Source organism: Lutra lutra, chromosome 5 (assembly GCF_902655055.1).
Source record: "Lutra lutra chromosome 5, mLutLut1.2, whole genome shotgun sequence".
Lineage (NCBI taxonomy): Eukaryota > Metazoa > Chordata > Mammalia > Carnivora > Mustelidae > Lutra > Lutra lutra.
Window position 1 is genome coordinate 13,320,386 of NC_062282.1, and position 23,167 is coordinate 13,343,552.

The following is a 23,167-nucleotide window of genomic DNA, read 5'->3' on the forward strand; positions in this document are numbered from 1 at the left end:
GGAAACGGGGATTATTCACAAAGAGGGCACCAGCAAATGCAGGCAGAACAGAAATTAGGAATCATAAGGGTTCCTGACACACCAGTGAACATTAGGCAAGACACTGCAGCGTTTGCTGATCCTGCCAACTGCTAAGCTTACTTCTGTGGAGAGGAGAAGGGGCCCTCTGCACCCCTCTCACCCTTCTCCCACGCTCCCCTGCCCCTCCCTCCCTGGGCTTTCCTGCACCTGCTTGGGGCTGTATGCTGTGCCCTGATTCTTCTCTAATCTTTACACTTCATCAAGACTTACCTCCTCTCTACCACAACTTCCAGGCCTGACAGTTCACCTAACCACTGTCACCCTAAGGCGATGCTAATCAAGTCACAGTCAAGAAGTGGCCCCCATCCTCTCCTCCCACATCCCGTGGTACTTTTGCTTTGTGGGGGAGTAGGGGCGCCTTCTAGATCTGCATGCAGGAAACCCAGACAAGGGGAGATTTCTACTGTCCCCCAAATCATTACTCTACTCTGCTCTGCCTGTAGCTGGAGCAAGACTTCTCTTGGGAAAAGATCATCGTTTTGCTTTAGGGGCAGTATAGGAAGAGAGGATAAAAGTGCAGGCTCTGGGGGCAGGATACTCGGTTCAAATCTTGGTTCCATCACTTATTTACTGGGTGAACTTGGGCAAGTAATTTAACATCCCTGTGCCCATGTTTTCACACAAGACATAGAAAAAGAGGCAGAGAAGGGGAAAAGGGATTATAGTAAATACCTTATACCTCCTGACACAAATTCATGTGTTGAAACTCCAGCCCCCTACATGATGGTTTTGGGGAGGTGGAGTCTTTATTCAGGTGGTGATAAGGTGTAGATGAGGTCATGAGGGTGAGGCCCCAACGATGGGATTAGTGTCCTTAGAAGAAGAGAAAGAAAGAGCAGAGTTCCTAATCTTTCTCTCTCCTTCCAGTGCTCTCTTTCTCCTCCCATCCCCTTCTCTCTCTCTCTCTCTCTCTCATGTGAGGACAGCGCAAGAGGGAAGCCACCTAAAAGCCAGGAAGAGAGTCCTCACAAGACCGTGACCATACGGGTACCTTGATCTTGGACTTCTAGCCTCCAGACCTGTGAGAAATAAATGTCTGCTCTTTAAGGCACCGATCTATGCTCCTTTGTTAAGACAAGCTCGGCTAAGAAGGGGAGTTAAAGCATGGTGATAGACTAGACAGAAGAGCACTGATTATGAAAAGCACTTACAGGCATCAGTCAGATGCTAAAGTTTTATTGACAATAAAAGGAGGGACGGAGTCTGCTGATTTGGTGTTGTTTTTTGTTTGTTTTTTAATATTACCTATGAATATTTCTTCTCTTGATTACTGAGTTTTTTGATGCCCCATCAAATTTTGTGCCCCATGTGTGTCCTCTATTCATCTCACCTAGTCCAGCTCTGGTTTCTAGTGCTTGGTATTTGGTCAGTGCTCGCTCAGGGACAGTTGTCATTTATAGAGCGTAAAGATGGCAAGACGGTCATTAATGATACATTACAACACGCTTTGTTGGGGGTTATTTCCTAATTGGTCTGGGGAGGAAATCCATTTAGGAATCCATTTAGGAAAATCCCTTTCCTGGTGTTTCTGGGTCATTCACTTCTCACTACAAATGACAAACAGGTCAGAATGTGATGGAAATAGCATAAGTTGTGCCACTACCTGACCCAAAAAGATGTATGACTTGTTGTAATGGAACCAGACTCAATTCAGATGGAAGGTTTGGCCAGATCATCAATCTCCATCCAGATGCTCATGGTAAATAGAGAGCAAGTTCATGATGGTCCTACCCCCCACCCCCGCCCCGAGTCACCTGCCTCATTAGGGCTGACTGCTTGCCCTGTCTTCTGATCTGGGACCTATAGCGAAGAGTCTCACTTCATCCTACTCCCAGCCTCCCACAATAGATGTCACAGCTGAATGTGCCAGGCATTGTGATAAACATCACCCCAACTATTTTTCCATGTGATCCTCTGGAATTTATGCAGGCCTTTTCTTTCAGTGCACTTAAATCACTTTCCAATAGCCACGTGTCTTTACAACATCCCCCGCATTGGTCAAGAAGAGATATTATTTCTACATGATAAGGGAGAACACATAAGCAAGCTTATGTCTCATCTAATCGATGTGTAATGGGGCCAGTCCAAGCGATTCATGGATGCCACGAATCTGGGCTTCTTTTCACTAATCCCCCAAGTCCACCTTCCCCTCCTCACGGTGCTCTCGCCTCCAAGATTTGCGTATGTCAAATCATAGTTCAAGACAATTACAGTAATTCCTTTCAATATAATGATATGCATCCTTCAATTATATCCAGGAATGGATTTTAAAGATGTGGGAATGTGGTTATAGAGTACTAATTAAAATACACCTCAAAAATTATAATATTATCTCAAATTAATGAAATATATGTCACCTAAGAGATTTACATTTATTTCTAAATAAGGTTCATGATGATGATTGAAGGGTCTATAACATCGTAGTTAAGTGGGCAATATCTAGGGGTAATTGGGTGGCTCAGTCACTTCAGCGTCTGACTCTTGGTTTCAGCTCAGGTCATAACCTCAGGGTTGTGAGATCAAGCCCCACATTGCGCTCTAAAATAATAAACAAATCTTTAAAAACAAATAAAAGTGGGCAATTTCTAGAGGGAGTTGGAGCTTCAGCTTGGCCACATCCTAGCTGTGACCTTGGGCAACTTACCTGACCTTCATCTTCTAATCTCTTAAATGGCAGTCATGAAATACCTATCTTATAGATTGTAAGAATTAACTAAATTGATATATTCAAAACACTTAAACCATAAATTGATTTATTTAAAACACCTATAACGATGCTGCCACTCAGGAAGTCCTTAATGTTGGCTATCACCATTCACGGTATCGAGCACATAATGAACACCGAATAGTGGTTGCCTGAAAATGGACCATTTATATGGATTGAACTTACAACATTCCAACTGGCTATTGCCACCAGCCATACAACACGGACACTGTTGTATTCTTGTTGCAACACCGAAAGATAAGAAGACATCAAATGGTAACTGTTTACAAAATGAATACTAAAACTCAGGGGTAGGGAAGTCAAAGGAATATTCCTTAAGTGACTGTGATAATCTGGTAGTGGTCCTGAGTCACCTGCCTCAGCCTCCTGACTTTGGCTCTGCCCAGACCCTTCTCTGTAAGCAATAAATGTCACTGGGTGGCCGACTTCTAGCCACTGTCCATCACGCCCAATTGTTATTTCTAATCCGTCTGCGCTGGTAGAAAATGATTCCAAATTCCAGGACGGGAGCGATAAGGCCCCCCCACACTGAGCACTTGGGAGACAGACACCATTCAGAAAGCCTGGGGCCGCCGATAACCGAGAGCGCTCAACAGCTGGAGCTAAATTTAATTTCTCTTACCCTGGCTTGCCTATCTGGGCACCTCTAGAAGGCTGGAGTCCTGACAGCCCATCTTGATTCTGATGAGCTTCCTCTGCATTTTGTGATTAGCATTCTATTTGTATGCAAATAAGTACTCACCTTTGTTGGGTTAATCGCCACAATAAATCGGGGCTCCTCCGGATCCAGGGGTTGTGAGATATAAGGAAGTGACCGGAGAGAAGAAGTTGAATTTCTTCATTTTAAAGATGAAGAAAGTAGGGTTCAGGGCAACCACGTGGATTCTGCGGGAGTCTGTTGCCAGTGAGAGGAGCCCTCCCAAATGTTTTTATCCCTACGCTATATACCCCGGGTTCTGGTGGGAAGAAAACAGTCACGTGTGTGTGTGTGTGTGTGTGTGTGTGTGTGTGTGTGAGAGAGAGAGAGAGAGAGAGAGGCACAAAGACTGAAAGAGAGAAACTGAAAAATAGGTAGGGTATGGGGTTTTCACCTCCAAATCGTTGTTCCCAAACTGTGGGATTGGCCCCCTTAAAGTGAACATTGTGCTCTGCTAATAAGAACTACCCCCACCCCCAGAGAGGGAGCACCTGAGTGCCAGTGGGGGGAGGGGTGGAGGGAGAGAGGGAGAGAGGGATAAGCTCAAGTCAGCTGTAGCCACCATGGAGCCCCAGCCAGGGATCCGTCTCACCACCCTGATCACAACTGGAGCGGAAACCAAGAGTAGGAAGCTTATCTTCCCAGGCGCCCCATGAACTTTTTTTTTTAAGTTTTTTTTTTTTTTAAGATTTTTATTTATTTGACAGAGAGGTCACGAGTAGGTAGAGAGGCAGGTAGAGAGAGAGGGGGAAGCAGGCTCCCCGCTGAGCAGAGAGCCTGATGCAGGGCTTGATCCCAGGACCCTGAGGCCATGACCTGAGCCGAAAGCAGAGGCTTGAGCCATCCAGAAGCCCCAGTATTTTCATTGTTTAAAAGAAGTGTAGATCATGAAATTATTGGCCATTTGTATTGGAGTCTCATACAACTGACAACTGTTGCTTTAATTAAACCAGGAGGCCCTTGGTCCGATAGGCTGTCGTGTATGGTGCCCTCCCTAAGCAAACCAAATGGCAAGCCCGGAAGTGCCTTGGGGTTCCGGAATCCAAACCCAAAGACTGTTGTCCCCAGCAGCCCGCCAGGGTTTCAGCTGTGGCCAATCAGTAATTTCCTTACTGAGCTGCCACCTTTTCTCTATAAAGATTTCTCCCTGCTCCCTGGGTGAGGCGCTCCTGACTTCTCTTTGGGTGCTGCCTGATTCAGGTAGATTTGTGCTCAAAAAATCCCACCATTTGTAATATACCTGTTTATTTTTTCTAATAATATAAAAATTGCCAATATTAGCAAATGAATGCTCAAAAAATTATGTAAAAGGAGAGGGAGCCTCATAATAAAAAAATTTAATTTTCTTACCTCAAACAAAAGTTGTGTGTTGGGGGGAGGAGGCACCTGGGAAACTCTGGGAGGCGTCAGCTGTATCTGTTACCCTGATTGTGCCGATGGTGTATCAAGGGTGCTTGCATGTGTCCAAACTCATCAAATTGTCCTCATTAAATATGTGCAATTCCTTATCAATTGTAACTCAATAAAGCTGGTTTAAAAAAGGCTAAAGCAAGCAATTATAAGTCAAAGGGAAAGATGAAAGAGGAGTTAAAATAGTCATTTGGAGATGAAAAAGGAGGGAATAAGAATCACACTTGCTTAATAAAAAGGTAAATTATAATTGATATCATGCAAAAATAATTATATTTATTGATGTTGGGGTTCAGAGCTGATGGCCAAGAAAGAATTCTGGAGATGTCTTCAGTGCAAAAAGGTGGTTTTATTAAAGCACGGAACAGGACCCGTGGGCAGAAAGATGTGCACTGGGGTCATGAAGAGTGGCCCATTATATACTTTCATGTTGGGAAAGGGTTGGGGATAGTGTAAGTCTGAGGAATTTGGAAGCAAGGTTTCCAGGACCTTGAGGGGGTCTAGCTATTGTTGGAAAAAGGTCATTTATTACCGTCTAATAAAACCTTAGTCATAAGACCTTTCAGATGCGTATCAGTGGGTCATATGCTTGGGGATGATTCCCAACATGTATCTTGGGGGGTAGAGATAAAGGAAGTTTCCAAAGGAATTTCTATATGTTTAAAGTAGACTCATGGGATCCTGGGGGGTCGACTAAGATTGCCTTTTGCTCTTAGCAAAGTGTCATCATCAAGGCAGCTGAGCTCCCTGGGGAAGGTCATTCTGCCTGTTTCAAGGACTTGTCAGTGGGCTGTAGGCAGTAAGGAAATTTAATTTTTCTTTGCCTTTGTTTCCCACATCATTTATAATGGCAAATAAATCACATCCATCTTCCCTACCGACCCCAGAAGGACTGGAAAAGGCCCCAGCTGAGCGGGGTGGGGGAGCCGCGAAGGCTCAGCCAGGAACTTGGAGAGAACACATTTTCCCACAGTGCTCTGCAACAAGAGGGAAGTTGGGAGGCGGGCCTGTCCCAGAGAGGGTGGCCCCAGCGCCCTACCCGGAGGGGAACCCCTCAAAGCTGGGGTGCAGTTCCTGTGGAAGGGAAAGCCTTTAGGAGGCACTACTCCACCACTATTGGGCTCGGCCTGACAATGTCTGGCAGAAAACTAACTTGGGGATAAGAATGGTTATAAGTGCCTGTCTTTACCCAAAGCTCGGTAGTCATTTAGGTGATCATGGCAAATGAGCTACACCAACTGGGCTTTAAGTGACAAGACAGGCGAGCAGGCCCGGAAGGGCCACCAGAGTACAAACAATAGGCCTCCAGAGGACTCCCCGAACAATCCAGGAGTTGCTCCCAGGGATCTAGTGAGGTCAGACTGGGTTTATGCCAGCAGTTCGCAGAGCAGGGACCCCAGTGGGCATCCAATTCCTCTGTTGATATACTTGGGACCTTTTACATTTTTGGGTACCAGACTGAGAGCAAAATTGCTTGTGAAAAGGCAAGAGATAAAGGGCAACCTGGCAGTGCCCCCCCCCCCCGCCCGCCCTGCTGTTGTCCCAGCCAGACAGCAAGTGAGCCCCAGGAGAGACAGATAAGGTCACCATGTTCAGGGGCTGAAGAGCTCCTTACCCAAAGTTCACCATTCTAATTACCTTACTTGGTCCCTTTTAACTTTCACAACAATCCTGTGAGGCAGGTACCCTTACAATGCATAGAGCTGAGATGCAGAAACCAGGTCACAGAGAGGGTAAGTAGTTCCCCCAAAGACACACAGGAACAGGTGGCACCCAGATTCTAACTGGGATAATCAAACTCTTCACCACAGAGAAACATGCGGCAGCTACACACGCAACCATGTTTCTGAGGGCTGTAGGTCCCAGGACAAAGGGCCCCAGCCTTCCCGAAACCCAGAGAACAGAAGCAGAGCGGGATCTGACAGAACCCTCGGACCAGGGACCGCAGTGGCCCCCCCGACCGGGATTGCAGAGCAGACAGCGGGAGCCGAGGAGGCCCCCACGCCCACACACGCCCGGGCCACACACGCAGACTCGAGCAGGTGCCTGGGGGTGCTCAGGGGACGCGGGTGTTGGCGTCAGCGCGGCTCACTCCGGCTCCCGGCCCTGCAGGAAATGGGTCAAAAAGAAGGTAGAGAAACCCGCTTGTCCTGTCCTCTCCTCTTTTTCTGTGCTACCAAATGACAGAACGGAAACAACTTAGTAATCCGTTTGATGCCCTTTATTCAAGGGAAAACAGGCTGCAGATGGGGAGTACATGCCTGACAGGCGGGGAGCACCGTTCCCAGAGGATCTGGGGCAAGCGCAGGCGTGTAGAGCGTCAGGAGAGGAAACAGCGCGATCGGCTGGGAGGTCGGGGCTTCCGCGCTCCGCTGGCGGGTCCTCCTGCCCCGGGTGGGGAGAGCTCCGGCAGCGGGAGCCGGGCGACCCATGGGGTGGGTTAGGTTCCCCAAGGCGCTTCCGAGAGTGCGGGCGGACGTCGGTTTGGATTTGTCATGGGGCTGGGGGAGACGGACCGCGGGGGCACCCTCCGCTTTGTGGGTCCCCACACACCCATTACCCTTAACGCCTAGACTGTTAGGTCCGTTATCAAAGGAACGAGACTGAGACAAGGTGAAAGTTATTTAAAGCTTTATTTTATGCCAAGCGTTAGAAGTTGGACTGACCAGCCAGGGCCGCCTCTGAAGAGAGCGACCTCTCCCAGCCTCACAGACTAACTTTTATAGAGCAAAGCCTGGCCATACAGAGGTGGCCAACGAGATTGTAACATTGCATAGTCATGTTAGGCCACACGCAGGGGGCCAACTGAATTACAATTTACCCTATAGTAGCTGTTTGAACTAACCTATTACTCTGGTCAGAATTGGCGCTCAAGTTTGGCGCCCAATAGGTTTACATTCCTTGGTGGCTAGGGAGACAGTATGTGTGCTTTTTACTGATCGGATGTCTCCACCTGGCCCGACTCCTCCCTGTATTCTGGGCTCTGTTATCAGGAACTGGTCAACCTGGCCTTGTACTCTGGGCTCTGTTATTAGGAACTGGCCGACCATATTTTACTGCTTTCCCAGACTTGCTTCTAAGTAAGTTTCTCCGGGAGGGGGGACATGGTCAGTTTAAGTTTTACTGCACAAACAACAAAATGGCTCTTTAACCAAGATGGAGTCACTCTGGCTAAGTAGGCCCTTACATAGATCTTCCGCAGTCTTGTCCTTCATGATGGACCAATGCCAAAGTCCTCAGGTAACGCAACTTTCCAGCATAAAATGAAGGCACTTTCGCTTTTATTATAAGCCGAGCTGACTTCACCATCTCAGAAACACACATTCAGGATAACCACCAACTTTGCGGAGCCCCGAAGACGCAGAATTCTCTCTGGGCTCCCAAATTGGAGTAGGAAAAGTGGGCATTTGGTGGAATGGGGGCTGTAACGTGTGAAATAGAAGGTTGCATTTATTAGGAAAAAGAAGTCAAGCACCTGTTGCTCCCCCCCCCCCGCCCCCGCCAAGATTTCCCTCCGGGTGTGCAATGGGCCTAATTGCCTCCATCAGCCCCCCTAGACGGGGGGGGGGGGGGGGGGGGGGGCGCAGTGGGGCCGTGGGGCGGAGCCAGAGCCAGCCCCGCCCCTCCCGGGGAACAGGTGCCAGGGCGCCCAGACTCCCACCCCACCCAGGAGAGACCAGCTCCCCCACCGCGGCCCTTCGTGCCCGCAGAGAGAAGCAGCACATTATCATTCCCCTGTCGTCCTGCGAGTTGCTGAGACTTGAAAGCTGCGACCTGGGCAGCTGCGGGAACTCTGGTGCAGGGCAGCTCCCCGTTTAATTGCTTCCCCAGCGGCTCCGGGTTTATGGGGCCTTCACTCTATTTACCACTGCAGCCAGCGACTGCCAAGCACCCCTGGAGAGCCTGGGGTCCTCTGCACAGTTTCCTAACGGTTGGGGGAAGATGCCCTTGCATTGGGTAAATTGTATCTTGCCTTTCCAGCCCAGCGGTAATTATTGTTTGTTCTCATTCAACGGGCATATTCAAAGAAATACAGCTCTCATTAGCTCTTGCTCAATTAAGAGAAATGCTCATCTGCCCCCAGGACTCCAAGGCAGCTACCAAGCTGGAACTGCCTGGATTCCACGCTGGAAGGACCGGGGTGGGGGTGGGGGTGGGGGGGTGGTCTCGGGAGTCGTCTCTGGTGCTTAGTCTCCAGTCCCAGCGACTCCCAACTCCTCCAAGTCCCTGTGGTTCCCCCCACCCCCAGCCACCTGTGCCACACCCCGAAAGCACCAGAATATTCCTTGAGAGCTCACTAGGTACCAGGCACGGTGCAAAACAATGCACAGGACCCAACTCAAAGTCAACGATGTAGATGAATTAGCTCAGACACGGTCACAGATGTCTGTCCCTGAGGGTTGCGGCAAGTCAGGAGTTGAACAAAAACTCGAATGAGAGTTCAAGGTGTGCTCCTGACACCTAAGAACCATGTGACCTTGGGCAAGTCACCAAGAGGAGACCAGTACTCTGGTACTTGATCAAAGCAAATAGTACTTACTAGATGAGGCTCTGGGCTGGCCGTCTTCATTGGCGAGTAAACTTTACTTGGTTCCCTTTCTTCAAACCACAGCCTTGCCCACAGGGGAATGAGAGAAAAGGAGAGAGTAGATCAGCCAATGTAATACCTTGGTATCACACGTGTGATATGAAAACATCTCCCGTGATACTGTGACTATACATTTGTAAGTTGGAGCTGAAAATGACCAGTTGTAGGTTAACTGGCATGTCCTCTATGAAGGATAATTTGCTAATATGTCAATATTCCAAATACACATGCCCTTTGACCTGAGTAATTCTATCTAGATGAGTAATTCTATCCCTAGGAATTTTTCTTAAAGAAAGGTGGGAGGAGGTTGTACCTGGGGGGCTCAGCCAGTTAAGCCTCTGACTCTTGATTTTGGCTCAAGTCACGATCTTAGGGTCTTGAGATTGAGCCCTACATTGGGCTTCTCGCTCAGCACAGAGTTTGCTTGAGATTCTCTCTCTCCCGCTGCCCCTCCCCGCCACTCACACTCTCTCAATAAATACATAAATAAACAAATAAATAAATAAAACCCTTTAAAAGAAAGAAAGGCAGGGGAAATGTGTGTACACGGATATTTACACCCAGAGTCTTCACTACATAGGACTGGAAACAATCTAGATGAGGGACTAAGTAAATTATGGTATATTTGTACAACAGAATATTCTATGACCAAACATAAGGCAGCTTCAACTTAATTCAACTGATTTCAAATCTCTCTTTCTTTTACCTGAAAGAAAGCAATGAGCTATTATTGGTATATTTTTAAAAAACGTCTACACTCATTTGCTCACATACACATAGACCATCTTTACAAGGAAATCAAGAGTCTGGGTATAGGTACTGCCTCTGGGGAAGGACTTAAGGTGGCTCAAAGTCTGGAGTGAGGGGAATATTTACTTTCACTATATACCCTTTTGAATCTTGAGTTTGTGTCATGGGAATGAGTCAGGTGAGGCTCACTCAATCAGTTGAAGGCCTTAAGAGACAAAGATTGAGATGCCCCAAGGAAGAGGAAACTCTGCCTCAGAACTGCCTTCAGATTAGAGACTCTTCCATAGGTCTCCAGCTTACCTGTCCCCAGCTGCCCACAACTGCATGGGCTAATTCCTTAAAATGAGAGAGAGAGAGTGGGGGGGGGGGGGGCTGTTGGTTGTGTTCCTCTGGAGAACCCTGACTGATACACTGTCCACAGTGACGGCTCCCTGTCATCACACATCACACATTACACTGGAAATGTCCTCTGCTAATCTCTTATTTACTGGGATGTGTATATATGGTCCAGCAGTGAGGCTGTAGTAGCACTGTCATGCTACAGAGAACCCACACCAGGAATAATGTTCATTAAAGATGTGCTGTTGAATGAAGCAGCCCTTTTAGGGACAAGAGGAGTCAGGAGATGATATCAGGAGATGATAAATGCTTGGGTTCAGCTCATCTATAAATCAGCAGCCAGATCTGCTCATCACTGGGGAGAAATAAGAAAGGAAAGTGGGAAAAAAAACCAAAACCCTTACCAGTTGTCTGCAATTACCAGGACACTTTATGTGTTGCTTTTTTACACAGCTACCTGAAGATGTACCAGAGGAAATTCATTGTTCAGAATTGATCGGGCAGGCCACCCTTGTCAAGTTTCCACAATGGAGGACATAGCCTCCACTCTTCCAAACCTAAACTTTGCAATAAGATATATTTAAATAGAAGAAAAATAGGAAGAAAAATGTTATCTGTGATTTTCACCCTCCCTTAGACCCCAAATGTCTATAAAATGTCACTGCACATTTTAGAAGAGGAAATTAGGACCCTTGACTCCAACATCAAAATCTCATTCCCGAAAATCAGATTGAATCCTAGATTAGAAACCTCTGCAGATACCTTCCACAGAAGTTGTTATTATTTGTCATAGTTTTAAAGGATTACAGATGGATTCATGTTTTACAAGTCAACCTGAATCAGTCTGAATCCTCAGGTGAATACAAAACCGACTGGTTTAGGTTTCTGATCAATAAGACTATTTTCAGTGAGTGCCCATACCAACCATTCTGTCTCGTAGGAAAATTGATTTATAAGCATGTCAGATGGAGATTTTCGTTTACTTCCTGTTTTCACTGCTCTGCCTTCAGCTGCCAATCCAGAAATTAGAGGCTCTCCCCTGGGAGCAAGAAGGCAAAATAGTGTGAGGCCTTCAGAGGTCATCCTTGAAAGCAGGAAACACTCAGCTTTGACCCGGTCTATTGAAATCAATACGACATGGCACAGAGAAAGGAAGCAGATGGCAGAGTATAGTTACATCAATATTTTTCTTTATTATACAATTTGCATTAAATTCTGTTAAAGGACAAGTAGATTAAATTGACCGTGAGAGATATAAAAAGAGTATGCAATGAATCACATCCCAGATGAATTTTAATCAAGACTATAGGATTTGCGGTAGAAGCTTATTTTTCTTTAAATAAAGTTATCTTATTTCTTCCCATTTGAGGTTATGTGGGAAAGTATAGTATGAGGCATAAAGAAGAGACTCTTGACCTGGAGTCCCACCATCAAAAGATACCACCATCCCACATTAGCATACCTGATCCCAGTGGTTTCTCTCTGCATTTTGTATAGAAGTGTGAATCCTGCCTTTTCCACTTAACATTATGACAAAATAATTTTCTATATTATTGTAACTTCCTCCTTACAGAGGCTTTCTTATCCTCATTTTGTGAGATAAAGCCTTTTGAAGAGTCTAGAACTAGTAAGCAATGGAGCTAGGATTCTAACCTTGACCTACCCAGCTCCAAAGCCCGTACTCTTCCCACTATGTCAAAACACCTTCAAAATAGTGAACTCCTGGGGTGCCTTGGTGGTGTGGTCAGTTGAGTAGCCACCTCTTGGTTTTGGCTCAGGTCGTGATCTCAGGGTCCTGAGATGGAGCTCTGCGTCAGGTTCTGCGCTCTGCCTGGAGTGTGCTTCAGATTCTCTCTCCTTCCGCCCCTCCCTCTCGTTCTTTCTCTTTCTCTCTCTCTCTCTCTCAAATAAATAAATATTTTTAAAAAGTAGTTAACCCCTCTCATCCCAGTAAATCACCTTTTGGGATCTATATGGAATCTGAAATGTACAAAATAAGCCTGGGACATCTTGAAATGCAGAAAAGCAAGAAACTATCAAAAACCAAATGGGTCACGTCAAAAGAAAGCTAACTTGAACGGGATCCCATGAACCAGAATGACCCAGTATGACTATCAAAAAGAAAAATCATGTTCAATTAAAATACTAAATACATAGAAATTCATGAGTTCATAATGATACTTTCTAAAAGACTTACTCATTGCCATTGGAGGCTGTGAGGGCCCTGGTTCATTACTCTGCTAATGGAAAAATACACGGAAAGAATCAAGAATTTGTCCAGCCTTTTCTGTACACACTGTATTTCAGGGCAGCCAAATAATTGATGAGATGACATCCTTCTGTATAGAAGAATTGCGTCTCACTAATGCAGGAGGAATGACAGTAAGAAAATTGCCATTTTAAGCCTTAATGAAACACTGGCAATGGTAGCTGGTAAATGCTAAGCCACCAGTGAACAGCTGGACACAGGCTGGTGGAGGACAGAGTGTGCTGACGTCATCTGGACTGAGGACGGGCATTACTGACCAGGAGACCACTGGGCATCCTGAGTTCCTGCTATGATCCCATGGGAAGTTCGCAGAGTAAGGAATATTACAGCCTAAAAAAAAAAAAAAAGAACTTTAATTGAATCAAGTCTTGGAGGGAATTACCAGTTTATAGGAAGTATGGAGACAGGAACAAGTTAAAAACATCACAGAGAAACAATTGTGCAATTCTAGAATATGGAACATAAAGGATCAGTCATTTGATTTTTCTAAGAAATGCAAAGACCTGAGTGGGGAGATGGGATTCCATAGACTAAACCCTTAGGAAAGATGGTGATCGTGCAGTTTATGGACTTTATTGTTTCTTAGTATTTGAATAGGCCACTGTAAGAGAATGACTTTGAGACAGTTGGGGAAATTTGAATACGGTTTGGATACTGGAATATTTAGGATGTTGTTATAGTGGAGTATGACCATACTCAGGTGGTTATTTTTAAAATAAGCCTTACTGTTTAAATGCCTATAAAGTACTTTATGAGGAAAATGACAAAATGTTTGGTGTTTCTTCAAGTACTCAGGAAGAAATTGTGTGTGTGTGTGTGTGTGTGTGTGTGTCCACACATGCGTGTTTGCCTGTCCAGGGATGGGGCAGAAGTAGACAGACATAGGTAAACAAAATGAGATTTATGACCTGTTGATAATTGTTGAAGCTGAGCAATGGGTAAATTAAAGTTCATTAAACAGTGAACAATGCTTGGTACCATTGTGTAAGTTTGGAAAATTCCCTACCGATAAAATTTAACCATTTTAAAAATGATGGTTAAGAGGATGATCAAAACATGTAGAAATGAAGAGATTAATCACTTTCCGTGTTCTTTCGGCACCTAACACTATCACTAATTTAAATAGAAAGAACATCAAAACTCTTCAGCTTAAGAAAGAAATTCAGTGAATTAAAAGATCTATGATATATTCAGTGAACATGTCTTCCTTTTTTGCAAAAAAATAATTTGGAGATGGAAAGAGAACGTATGTTCTGCAGACCAGTTGTCGGTGATCCTCTCTAAAGAGGTTTAAGTAATGATTTGTTTGTTTCAAAGATCTGATGCTAGGGATCACAAAGTGGAGCAAAATGCATTTTGAGGAGGAGGAAAAGACCACACCTAATGACCCTTCTTTCCCTGGACACAGTTAAGCAAGCTAATAGCATTCAGGGGTTAAAAATAAGTCCATTCACTATCTGCCCACACACATTCTGTATAATGACAGATGGAGATCTAATTTTAAAAACATAGTACATTTTAAAAATACTTCAGAAACATCTATCCAAACAATGGATTATAACCTGATTAAAAAATAAATAATTGAAACACCAAAAGCTCATTGAAGGAAAGATTCTATGCAGAGATGCCTTCTTGTAGAAACAATTCCCTTTGTGTTCAGCTAAGTGTTTTTCACAGAATGAAACTACTAAATATTTTAATTTTCAATTTGTAAGGGAAAAATTATTTACTCTTAATCACCGGTATGATTTTTTTTCTGAAAAAATCACTTTATTAATCACTTTATTAATGACATATTTTGTCAAATTGTTATGTGTGACTATTTCATTTTAGTGTACCTTGATTGAAAGGATAATTGATTAGTAGCTTTTAAAAATTACTTCCATACAATTACTCAGAGCTCACCACCATAAGTGTAGTGACCATCTGTCATCAGACAATGTTATTACGATCTTACTGACTATATTCCCTATGCTATAGTTTTCATCTCTATGACTTATTTATTTTGTACAACAGGAATTTTGTACCTCTTAATCCCCTTTATCTATTTCACACCCCCCGCCCCTCCCTTTACCTCCCCTCTGGCAACCACACATTTGTTCTCTGTATTTAAGAGTCTCCTTTTTTGTAATTGTTGTCTCTTTCTATCTTTGCTTGTTTATTCATTTTGATTTTTAGATTCCATACATGATTAAAATCTTGTGGTATTTGTCTTCTTTTGTCTGACTTATTTCACTTAGCATCATACCCCCTAGGCCCATCATTGTTGTTGTAAATAGCACGATCTCATACTTTTTATGCCTTAGTAATATTCCTTTGTATATGTATCACATATTCTTTATCCTTCATCTGTTGATGGACACTTGGATTGTTTCCATAGCTTGGCTATTGGAAATAATGCTGCAGTAAAGATAAAGGTGCATGTATCTTTTTGAATAAGTGTTTTTGTTTTCTTTGGGTAAATACCCAGTAGTGGAATTACTAGATTATAAGGTATTCCTGTTTTTAATCTTTTGAGAAACCTCCATATTGTTTTCCACAGTGGCTGCACCAACTTGCATTTCCACTAACAGTGCACCATATTCTCACCAATACTTGTTATTTCTCATCTTTTTTATTCTAACCACTCTGACAGGTGTAAAGAGATATCTCACTGAAGTTTTAATTTGCATTTCCCTGATGGTGAATGATGTTGAGCATCTTTTCATGTGGTGGTTGGGCATCTATATGTCGTCTTTGTCTACTCAGGTCATCTGCCCAGTTTTTAATTAAACAAAATAGTATGGTACTGGCACAAAATTGACACATAGATCAGTAGAACAGAATATAGTGCCCAGAAATAAATCCATACTTATATGGTCAATTAGCCTATGAGGTGATAATATATATAGGAAAAAGGCAGTCTCTTTAACAAATGGTGCTGAGAAAACTGGACAGCTACATGCAAAAGAGTGAAACTTGACCACTTTCTTCTACCATATCACACACAAAAACAAACTCAGAATTGATTAAAGATCTAAATGTGAAACCATAAAACTCCCAGAAGAAAACATAGGTGGTAATTTCTTTGACATCAGCCCATAGAAACATTTTTCTAGATACATCCTCTCAGGCAAGCAAACAAAAGCAAAAATAAACTATTGGTAGCACACTAAATTATAAAGCTTTTGCATCAACAAAGGACCTGGGCCCATCGTAGCTCTTCTTCTGCTATAAAATGGGATCTTGGCCCAGGGTAACATTATGTAGGACCTCATGTCAGTTTATCAACTAATCTCATAAGCTGATAGATGGTGGTACTGGTGGAGTCCCTGTGGGTGGGAAAGGGAAAGTCATTTCTTGAGTATGTGCCAGTTCCCATCAAGATACATCATTGTCATTTCCTATTGGGCCTCAGTGTTGGTTTCTGTTGCTACGAGTTTCAATGTTCAGTAGTGGGAATTGATGCATTGGGTAATGAGTTGACTTTTTGATGGTCTACTCTCAATAACCAGGACCCCTGGTTTTGAACCAGGAAGAATGGTGAACTAAATGAGGACATGATGGAGACCACTACTCTTGCAGTATTGAAGATGTGATATTGTTTTTTATCTAGTTTGGTGATCATAGTGAGGAAGTTTCAAAGGCCTCCATGTGGCTTTCTTCTAGTGAAGTGGCTTTCTTCACTACTCTATAAACCAAGGGACCAATAAGGAGATTCTCTCAATTACTAAAGACATTCATTTCTAGGGTAGATTCAGAGATTAAACAATCACACAGGAGATCTATGGAGCCAAAGAACCCACTGCGAACTAGACTGGGCTTGGATTTCTTATTACTTACCTCCCAAAGTCCCCACTTTAGCAAAGGGACCTGATGAAATATAAAAATGCTTGAATATCATTGGAGGTTGCCATGCCCAAGGGTCCTTGAAATGTCTGTAATTGCCTTCCCTCACCACCCCCCTGCCTCCCCACAATACTTACTCAAGGCAATGGGCACAGATCCTTCTGGGTGAAAGCTAGAGAAATTATTAACATAGGCACCTGCCATGGTATAGAATAATCCTTCCTTAAACCAGCCTTATCTTCAGACAACAGGTTCTGGGTCAAAGAATTGGCTCAGGTCTGGAAACTTGTCTTTACTTTTCAGCAGGGTGTTTATTAGCATTACCCTTGTTAGCTACCCCTCTGTCTTGGCCCTAAGAACACCACATTCTATCCATCATCTCCATTATACTCCATGGCCAAGAGCCTCTTGCCATGCATTACAATGGCATCCTCCTTGCTCCTGATGTTCAAGTTTTGCCACCTGGGCTCTGTCAATCTGAGATCTTATCATCCCATTGCTTTTAGGGAACCTAGATCTATAATGCCATTTTTTAATCATTTCAGTCCTGCCCCACAGAGGACAGTCTCCACTGAGTTTCTCCATGATGCTTACCCCTCTCACCGGACCATTCCTTACAGCTCTGGTAAGTCATGTGCCCTCTGGATGACTCCATGAACATAATGAACTGGTACATTTTCTAATTTTACAGAGTGTATCCCCTCTAGCATGCCCATTTCTTTGAGCCTTTTGATCTTTTTCTCCACTGTCTGCCAAAGCAGCACCACTTAGTGTGGTGCTGCCTCCCTAAGTTTCTAAGAGCCAACCAAGAGAGTGTTAAATCCTGTATCTCAGAGGAGAGTGTTCTCCTGTGGGTACACTGCCCATTATCTAACTATATATTCCATCCCCCTTAATCCTTAAATTCTTCAGAATTTATTCCCGTAAATACTCTTCCACTCTTGCTAGTACTCGTTGGCTAGGTTTCACATCTTTGGTGTATTTTCCCTTTCTTCCCCTATCAGGACTGGCCCCCTTCCTGCTAGGTCTTTCTGTGACTTGACTCCAGTTCAGAGGTCAGCAAACTATTCAGGTAAAGAGCCGATGAAAAATATTTGAGGTTTTGTGAGCCACACAGACTCTGTCGCAACTCATTCAACTCCCCCACTGTAGCACAAAAGCAGCCTTAGGCAATATGTAATGGAATGGGCATGGCTGTGTTTCAATAAAACTTTATTTACAACAGCAGATTGTGGGCTAGATCTGGCCTGTAGGTTGTAGTTGCTGATCCTTATTCTCGTTACTGGTCTCGTGTCCAGGGATGGTACACCCTGAGTTGGGAGCACACTGTCTTGCACAAGGCAGAGGCTCTGTGTCATCTTCAAGCAAGGGGGCGGCACCAGCTTTTCAGAGGGAGGAGTGGCCTCAAAGGTTCAGGGGCATTTGGGGATCCAAGATTTTTAGTGCATGGACACAGATATCTGTATTCCAAGTCTCAGCACTTCACCGCTTCCCAGCCAGAGCCCCAACCTTGACAAAGCAGACTTGTGGGGTTTGAGAATGCCATCTTCTCTGGAGCTGTGCTGGCCTAGTAATTAAGTCCTAGGCTTGATCATGGCTCTTTTTCTGCCCCTGGCTGCGGGAGATGAGTCTTTATAAAATACAGAAGGCCCTTTGGCTCTCACATGTAGCCTTAAATTGGTGATACATGATGCCAGCCTTTCTCTGTCTTTCTCTAATTTGCTTCCTTGCATGAGCAACCAACATCCAAGTCCACGGTACTTGCAACTGCCCTCTCCCTTACACCTCTCAGATACCCAGATCCTGCACCCCCGAGGTCTGCCCCCCCCAACAGTCTGGGGAAAGTCAGCTGTCACTGTCACAGTGAGAGTTTTAATTGCAGGGCTGCCATGTGTCGGGCGCTCTCCGTACTCTCCCTGCCCCCTCCCCTCAGAGAAGGTGTCCTTACAAACAGGGGGCCAGCTGGTGACCCAGCGAAGAATCTCCTTCCTTGGGCCATTCCTGGTGCCAGTAGTTCATTACACTTCTCTGGAACACAAACCCTGATGGAGATCTCCCTGCGAGACTTTCACTGAGGCATGCTCTTAGGATCTCTACCTCTAAGGAAGTAAGAGAAAAGAGTGTCCAAGAAGGGAGAAGCTGACCTACAATACAGTAAAGGTCTCAAGCCATCCCATGGAGCCTGCTGGGGCTGGGGAAGCCCGCAGAGTCATCCTCACCAAGCCAGAGGGGTAAGCCCCTGGGTGCACAGATGATGTGGCTATGCGCAGCGTCCTTCCCCTAAGGGCCATTCTTAGAGACGACTTCTGGTGAGACCCCAAAGGACAGCACTCCTGGCAGCAGGACAGTGGGGGGCTCCATCCTGGGGCAGGGATCCGGGCTGCCCTGCACGGCACCCGGTCCCAGCGCCTGCTGGGCTCCTGCTTCCCTGGTACCGAGATCAGAGAGGCTCCCTGGGCTCCATTTTTAACATCACGTGCTAGCTATTAGGGATCTTGGAGAAGCCCTAGGTCCAGTTACTTGTTATGATTGTCATTGCTTTTCCTGAAGGAATTCTAGATAATGAAAGTGGAAAGTAGTAATGGTTTACTGTCTATAGAAACATTAAAATCCGCTTTTCACAACAGGAAGGAAGGGAGGAAGGGACGGAGGGAAGGAGGGAGGAAGGGAAGATGAAGAAACAAAGGAGAAAGATCACATCTTCTAAGTCACTGCAGCAGTCATAACGACTTAACTGAAGTCGGTATTACAAAAAGGCGATCTTTGTACTTCCATGTCTTTGACATTTGCTGCTTTGTGGCCTGGCCAGGGAGGGGACATTTTAATAGCAGGATACTGAATTAATGACAGTGGCAAACTTAAAGTTTGCCTATATATCTACTAGATTTTAGTAGATATAGTATCTACTATATCTACTAGAATTTAAAAATATATATGTATTTCAGTTGGAATCAACAAAATAAAGGGCCTATGAATGTGTGCGTCATGTATGGATGTCCAAATAAATGTAAGACATTTCCCACTGAACTCCGAATACTAATACAGGTAGAGGCAGAAAAAAAAAAAATCATGAAAAAAATTTTTTTTAATCTTTGAAGCTACAAATTATTATAAATCCTGCAAAAGCCAGTGATGGAAATGGTTTCTCCAGATCCTCAAGTCTCATTGTAGACTCGTGTAATTTCAAATTCTGGTAAATTCTTCAGAAGTTTACTGGCAGGTGATTCTCTGTGAGATTCTGTACATTGGAGGTGATGAACACAAAGGATCACTTTGGGGCCTTGTGTACAGATTTTCACATGTGACTGTGTTTTCAGTTTCTAGCTCTATCTGTGTAGCGGGTAATGGATTTTATTGATATCCAAAATGTATCATCTCATCTTATCTTTGTTCTTCAGGAAATTAGGTTCCTGGCTAGAGGGATTTTCAACAGACCAAACATGAACTTTCTGCACATTCACTAAGACATTTGTTTAAAAGAAATAAAGAAAATGAGACCTGTTGATGTTGATCTGCTCATTTTCAAACACACACACACACACATACACACACTCTTCACCCGTCTAACCCTCCTCCCCACCACCCAAATATAACATTATTTGGCCATAGAATGTGAGAGGCCATTGTTCCAATCCAGGGATCCTGTAAAGCTGGTTGAAATACAAAATGCATCAAAGATGTTTCTGATCCTGAGATGTCTGTTTCTTGCCCATGAAACTCAGAGAATGAAATGAAATTGCACAGACACAGTCCCGAGCATTTGGTAAGGCCCACAATCCCTTACCTGCAATCCCCAAATCCCCAGAGATTTGAAAATGGAAAGATTTTTTTTTTTTAAGATTTTATTTATTTACTTGACAGACTGAGATCACAAGTAGGCAGAGAGGCAGGCAGAGAGAGAAGTGGGGGGAAGCAGGCCCCCCGCTGAGCAGAGAGCCCGATGTGGGGCTTGATCCCACCACCCTGGGATCATAACCTGAGCCGAAGGCAGAGGCTTACCCCACTGAGTTACCTAGGTGCCCCCACGGAAAGATTTTTTTAAAAATATATATTTTTTTAATTTGAGAGAGAGGGAGAGACAGCGTGCAAGTGCAAGTGGGGAAAGGGGAAGAAGGAGGAGGAGAGAATCTCAGGCAGACTCTACTGAGTTCGGAGCCAAACACAAGGCTTGATCTCATGACCCTGAGATCGTGACCTGAGCTGCAATCAAGAGTCAGATGCTTAACCAATTGAGCAAAAATTTAAAATAAGTCCACCATTTTCACTATGGTTCCTTTAAGGAAGCACAGTTATTTTTCATAAAAATATGGTCATGTTAATATGCAATGATTTTATTATTTTAAAATAAATTAATAAACATTTGAAAGTTTATCTTAATTTCTAACACAGGATGGGTCGATAGATGTAACCAACAAAACCAAAAGCTCTACCGAGTTGTCCATACTTTGAAAAAGTATACATGGGTTCTGAGACCAAAAGATTTAAGAACTGCCAGTGTAGTGATTAAGAGACTCTGGAGGCTTACCACCCGGATTAAATACACCAACTTTGCCACTTAGTAGCCAGGGGAGACTTCTTTGTGCCTCAGTTTTCTACCAGGAAGATGGGGATATTGCCTGTCTCAGAGACCACATTGTTGTGAGGACTAAGTAAATTAATACAACTTAAAGTCGTACAACAAAACCTGGCACTTAGTAAGTTCCTCCTTTGTTTTTAGCTTTTATACATACTGACTTTTTACATATTTTCATGTTTATTTCCAGGAAAAACTCCCCCAATTTTTATAAGATGACTAAAAAGGACTATTCTACCCAATTAACCGAATAAGTTTCACTCACTTCAATTGGAAATAGGGAAGCCATTTTGTAAGGGGGGTCATGTTTCAAACATAAATGTTACAACAGTTTCCACCTATTGTCAATCTAATGTTTTCATCCTCTGGCACTAGGCGTTATAAAAGTCTTCAGAAAAACTGAAATCCCTCATTTTTATAAATAGAACCTATTTTCCAGATACACAGATGTGAGGTTTAGAAAATGGGTAATCTGGGGCAGGGCAACTCGTCCGAGATGCATTACCCCAGGTGAAAACGCTACCAGTACTGAATGTGGTGAGTAATAATAAAGCATGAGGAAAAATAAATTGTAACAAATGCCTTGAATCTAGGATTTAGAGGTCTTAGTCAATGCAACCAAAATTGTAGATTTCTTTAAGAAACACAGAGTTGATGTTTGGGGTATCGTGTTAATGCTTTTAATATAGTTTTAGGCACACATTAATACAGATTTATTCTTTTCATCTAAAAAAATGCATCATGTTTACTCTGCAAATAGTTTGTATTAGAACTTTTTTTCTTTTTAATATTATAAGGTATTTTGAAGGAACTGATAAGGTTTGACTTTGCAGAGTAGTAGAGGGACCAACACACAATGTGCAGAAATGGGCTTTTCCATGCTCTTTCCATGACGAATGTGTACCATGGACGAGTCACCATTAGACTCTCCTGAGCAGCCAGGTTCTAGCACATAAAGGGGAGGGAAGAGAGGTGGGGTTTACTGAAGTCAGTTCAGTGCGTCACCAAAGTATAAAATTCTATGATTCAGAACAGCTTTCGTTTTTCAGCAGCAAAAACTGATTAAGAGCAGCCTGACCTTGGGCTATCAGGCCTGAGATTCTTCAGCTGTAAAATGGGACTAACATTGTATTTACTTCTCATGGGTGTTGTAAAAATTCGGTTATCCAATGGGTATTAAGTCCTTGCCCTTCAAGCCATATTGACAAGAAAACTCCACCGTTGGGTGGTAAGGGGACATCCAAAGTCATGTAGAACGCGTGACAGCGTAATGGAGAGGCGCTCCACTTACCACTGCTGGGTCAACAGAAGGGTGCAAGACAACAACAATTTTCTTATGTTTATGGTTCCTGTGGGGCACGAATTTTGGGAGGTCTTACCAGGGTAGGTTTGGCTTGGCATCTCCCAGATGGTTGCCATCAGCTGTCAGTGGGTACTGCAGGGTCTGAATATTTGACTGGACTGGGTGTGCCGGACGGAGCCCTCGGATGCTGGCGGTTGGTGCTGGCTGCTGACTGGGACCTCAGCTGGGACCGTCAACCAGAGCACAGAAAGTGATTTCTCCATGCAGCCCGGGCTTTCCTAGAGCGTGACCTCCTGGAGAAGTCAGGCAGCCCTGGAAACGGAGTCGGAATGCACAGAGCTGTCGTGCTTTGTGTGGTCACGTTTAGAAATACAGAACCCTTCCGGCAAGCCGCCGGCGCGCTGCCTACCTTTGCCTGGACTTAGTGAAAGTGACTTGTGCCACCTCACGAGCCACAGCACATTCAGATGAGTGACACTCAACTTCCTCCGTAGCTTCCCACCCCTTCATGTAGTCCCGGTGCCAGAGCAGGGTTTGACCAAGTTCAGGGTGGACAAGTCACGCCTGAGTTTCCCATGTGATTCTGACAGCCAGAAATCAGTCA

The 23,167-nt window shown here is 44.2% G+C and overlaps 1 long non-coding RNA gene across 1 annotated transcript; it reads right to left on the reverse strand.

Moving 5' to 3' along the window:
• Nucleotides 1–9,453: 9,453 nt before the first annotated feature.
• LOC125099683 (uncharacterized) lies at nt 9,454–12,533 on the reverse strand. The gene is made up of 3 exons (XR_007127320.1): nt 12,295–12,533; nt 10,995–11,147; nt 9,454–9,526 (listed from the first exon to the last, which is right to left on the reverse strand). It is a non-coding gene; the product is annotated as an uncharacterized LOC125099683 (long non-coding RNA).
• Between the last annotated feature and the right edge of the window lie 10,634 nt (nt 12,534–23,167).